The following is a 4,954-nucleotide window of genomic DNA, read 5'->3' on the forward strand; positions in this document are numbered from 1 at the left end:
GAGTTAGTGAACATGAATGTTGCAATTGAAGCAAGCAGGAAAAGTCTCTGAGAGAACTGAACCACTGATTAGTACCTCATAGGAACAGAACAAAACAACCTGCTGGATGGATATGATATTTTGTTGTTGGTGAAATCTTGGCTGGATGAACTGCGGTAGTGTATCAACTAACAAAGCATCAACTCTTTCTTGGACTGATGGTCATAAATAAGAAATTCCACTCAGAATTAAACATGATTCCACTGCATGGGGCAGTTAAGATTCAGTGAATGTTGTAATTAAAAGCAAACTTTTGTTTTGTATTGTACAGGTACATCAAGTGTTTCAACAATTGCTCCTACTGAATCATCTTCAACATCTGTCCCATCAACAACTACAACAACAACCTCCACATCCACGACTCCACCAGCAGATACATCAGAACCAACAAGTACACAGACCTCCACTCTGCCAATAACAGGTGAGACCGCGGCAAACTGAACAACGGGTTTCAGTTTGGTAGCAACAGGAACTAATGTGCATCAGACAATTCTCTGTTGCAGCTATTGTATACTGATGGTTTGGGAAATATTTGAAATCATTCAAACACGATCATTGATACTAAGGGTGACAGGACTTGTTGGCTCAGTATCACATCTGGAAAAGCAACTGTGACCAAACTCATTTCTTTAAAGAGACTTTAAAGAAGTCATGAGACATTCTTGACATATATATTGAAACCCTGATCTAAGTCAGTATGCAAAATTCTGCAGTCACTTCAACTGGATTCCACTTTTAATGAATTGAATAGATTCAAAGTCATCAATCCATGTTCTGATTAATTTGGTTTTGGAAATTAGTGTATGAAAGTAGAGAACGATGGCCAAGCAACATATTTGACAAAACTTACGCTCAGCCCAAAATAAAGAATATAGACTTATCAATGGATTTTATCTCAAATACACGATAGTCATTGTTGTAAAAGTGAGCTAAATTTAAGAGTAAGTGCACATTACCTGTGCACATGAAGCGAGCTAGAAAAAGCTGAGAGAGAACTGAAGGAATACTCAGCACATCCTGGGAAGAGAACAATCCAACCTGCTAGATGGACATTTTCATTATAGTATAGTAACTGTCCGAATGTACCAGCTATGAATGCACTAATTCATTCACGATTGGCTATCAGGCATAACAGGTTTGGCTCAGAATTTAACTTGCTGACATTCCATGGCTCACTTAAGAGTCAGGTTATGTTGGGAATCAAGTCTAAATTTGATTTTTATTGCACAGTTGCTTCAAGTGTTTCTACATCTATTTCTACTGAATCATCTTCAGTGTCTGTATAATCAACAACTACAATACCAACCTCCACATCTACAAATCCACCAACAAGTACATCAGAACCAACAGGAATGCAGACTTCTAGTCCAACCAATAAGAAGTGAGTCCACTCCAAACTGAACCACTCTTTCCATGTCGATAAAAACAAGAACTAATAAGCATCAGACTTTGGTCTGTACGAGCAACTGTGTTCCGAAAATTCAAAAATATTTCCAATCCTTCAAACATTAACATCAAAATTGTCTGAATCTGCCAGCTTTAAATGCACTAACTCTTTCACAGAGTGGCTGCCAGGCATAACAAATGTGACTCAGAATTTAAATTGCCAACGTGACATGGCTTAATTAAGAATCAGTGTATGTATGAATCAAGAATAAATTTTGATTTTTATTGCACAGGTAGATCAAGTGTTTCTACATCTATGCCTACTGAATCATCCTCTACACCTGTACAATCAACAACTACAATACCAACCTCCACATCCACAAATCCCCCACCAAGTACATCAGAACTAACAGTGTGCAGACTTCCAGTAATATGACTTGTTGCCTCAGAATCACAGCTGGGAAAGCAGTATTTACCTACCTCGTTTTTTAAAGGAAGTTTTATTATAAGTCATGGCGTATTCTTGAAATACATGTCAAAACTCTGATCTGAATCAGTGAACAATGTAGTCTTGTCACAACAACTGGTCCAATCTTTAATGAATTGATTAGATTTAATGCCATCAATCCATGTTCTAGTTAAGTTAGTTTTGTAAATTATTGATTGAAAGTGGAGAGCAACGACCATGCAACATGTTGACAAACGTTAACCGCAGTTCCAATAAAGAGAGGAGAAACATTATATAATGGATTGCTCGCAAGACAAAGCTTTTCACTGTGCCTTGATACACGTGACAATTCAATTCAATTTAATTTTATCTCAAATGCATGATAGTCAATGCTGGGTCAAATTGAAATTCTGCACATGGAGAAATGCGGGAAAAACCTAGAGGGAACTGAAGGATTGGTTAGTACATCCCAGGAACTGACAAAACTCACCTGCTTCATGGACACAATCATTTATTTTTAAGTGAAAACATTACGTACAAACTCTCCAAATGCACCAGCTACAAATGAACTTCACTTTTCATGGACTGACTGTCATACATGACAAATTCTACTGAAAACATAACATGATCACATTGCATGGGCAGTTATGATTCAGTCAATGTTGCAATTAAAAACTAAATTGTGTTTTGTATTGCACAGGTACATCAAGTGTTTCAACAACTGCTCATACTGAACCATCTTCAACACCTGTACCATCAACATCTACAATAACAACCTCCACATCCACAACTCCATCAGCAGATGCATCAGAACCAACAAGTCCACAGACCTCCACTCCACCAATAACAGGTCAGTCACGCCACTCTGAACAACTGACTTCAGTTCGGTAGCAACAGGAACTAATCAGCATCAGACACTTCTCTAATGCAGGTTTATATACTGATGGTTTGGGAAACATTTGAAATCATTCAAATATTATCATTGACAGTAAGGGTCACAGGACATGTCGCTCAGAATTAGAGCTGAAAAAGGAATAGCAGCTAACTACATTTACGAAATGAGATTTTGTTATAAGTCATGACACATTTTTGAAATACATGTTGAAACCCTGATCTAAGTCAGGATGCAAAATTCTGTAGTCACTTCAACTGGTTCCATCTTTAATGAATTGAATAGATTCAACGACATCAAACCATGTTCTGGTGGAGTTGATTTTGTAAATTAGTGATTGAAAATGGAGAACAATGGCCATGCAACATGTGTGACAAAAAGTTAGGCTCAGCCCCAATAAACAGAGTGGCATATAAACTTATTGATGTATTTTATCTCAAATGCACGATCGTCATTGTTGTAAAGGTTGACTAAAGTTAAGAGTTAGTGCACATTAACTGTGCACATGAAGGAGGCTGTAAAAAACTGAGAGAGAAATGGAAGATTGGTTTGCACATCTGGGGAGCAGAAGAATCTAATCTGCTAGATGGACAGAATACTTTGTTTTTTCGAAAGCTTTAGCATACTAACCGATCGCATGTACCAGCTACAAATGCAAAAAACTCTTTCACAGATGGCTTCATTTGTAATGAAGAGAGTTAAAGCCTAACAAAACTACCTGACAGCACCAAGTGTTCTGACTAAGATACAATGTAACATGTGGTCCAGTTGCTGGGGTAGCTAGGGTAGCTGGTTGCCTGGAGACAAAAACAGATTCGAATTTGGTCAATCAGTTTCAATTATACCCTGAAAAATCCTAAACTCCAAACACGTTGATTTTATTATATTGACAATCTTAAAAGCGAATGACACAATCCGACGCTTTACTGGTATAAGACCAGGGATAATTAAAGTTAGGAGGAGAACTGCCATGCTACCAATATGAAGAGACTGCTGGAAAAATAGCTCTCTTAAAGTTACCTTTATCAATTCGTGACCGGTGAAGCATAATCCCACAGAAGAAGAAAAGAAGACACAGGAAGATCCAAATAGAAGATTCGACAGCTGGCTGGTTTTGAAAACTTGAATTTTTGGTAAATATTAATCAGGTGGTTTTATCAGATCCGTATTATAGAAGGGAAGATAAAAGATAGGTTAAAGGAAGGAGTTGTAAATAGTTGTTAGTTAATTATTCTGTTCTATTTTAAGAAATAAAGTTGTTGATTTTTACTTTAAGTTGCTTATGGCCTCTCAAATCATCACAGATTACTGCACAAGATAAATCATTTTTGTGTTGCCGGTGTAAGTTAAGTAGGAAGGTTTACCCCATGTTGTAACAGTTTGGTGGCTTGTCATCAGGATTTAAACTGGTTTCGACAGATTTGAATAGATTTGCCAGCATAAAAATTCCCAGCAGACTTAAACACTTGCATGTTCGTAGCATAGATCTTTAAATAAAACGTAGGTGAGGCAATTTGTTCACTTTCAGTGACTTGTCATTGATTAAATTAAAAATGAGATATTAGGCTCCTAAAACTCCTAAGGAGGTTCTTGGATTTGAAGATGATTCTCACATTTGCCAACAAAGTTCAGAAGGAAAGAAGAAGTCAGATTTGAATAGATTTGCCAGCATAAAAATTCCCAGCAGACTTAAACACTTGCATGTTCGTAGCATAGATCTTTAAATAAAACGTAGGTGAGGCAATTTGTTCACTTTCAGTGACTTGTCATTGATTAAATTAAAAATGAGATATTAGGCTCCTAAAACTCCTAAGGAGGTTCTTGGATTTGAAGATGATTCTCACATTTGCCAACAAAGTTCAGAAGGAAAGAAGAAGTCTATACTGTTAGAATTTGCAAATAGGTTAGATTTGGTTTTAGTCATAGTCATAGAGGTGTACAGCATGGAAACAGACCCTTCGGTCCAACCCATCCATGCCGACCAGATATCCCAACCCAATCTAATCACACCTGCCAGCACCTGGCCCATATCCCTCCAAGTTGAAACTTTATTGCTGGAACAGCACAGCAGGTCAGGCAGCATCCAGGGAACAGGAGATTCGACGTTTCGGGCACAGGCCCTTCTTCAGGAATGAGCAGAGAGTGTTCAGCAGGAGAAGATAAAAGGTAGGGAGGAGGGACATGGAGGA

At 37.7% G+C, this 4,954-nt stretch overlaps 1 protein-coding gene across 1 annotated transcript in view; it reads left to right on the top strand.

Annotated features, from left to right (window-relative positions):
• The first annotated feature begins 312 nt into the window (after positions 1–312).
• Positions 313–4,954, top strand: part of LOC122556036 (uncharacterized protein PB18E9.04c-like) — a 54,541-nt gene continuing 49,899 nt past the window's right edge. Inside the window, exons 1-2 of the mRNA XM_043702422.1 lie at positions 313–460; positions 2,574–2,723. The gene's annotated coding sequence lies outside the window, so the exon portion shown is untranslated. The remainder of the gene's footprint in view (positions 461–2,573; positions 2,724–4,954) is intronic.

This window comes from Chiloscyllium plagiosum, chromosome 13 (genome assembly GCF_004010195.1).
Source record: "Chiloscyllium plagiosum isolate BGI_BamShark_2017 chromosome 13, ASM401019v2, whole genome shotgun sequence".
NCBI classification, from domain to species: domain Eukaryota; kingdom Metazoa; phylum Chordata; class Chondrichthyes; order Orectolobiformes; family Hemiscylliidae; genus Chiloscyllium; species Chiloscyllium plagiosum.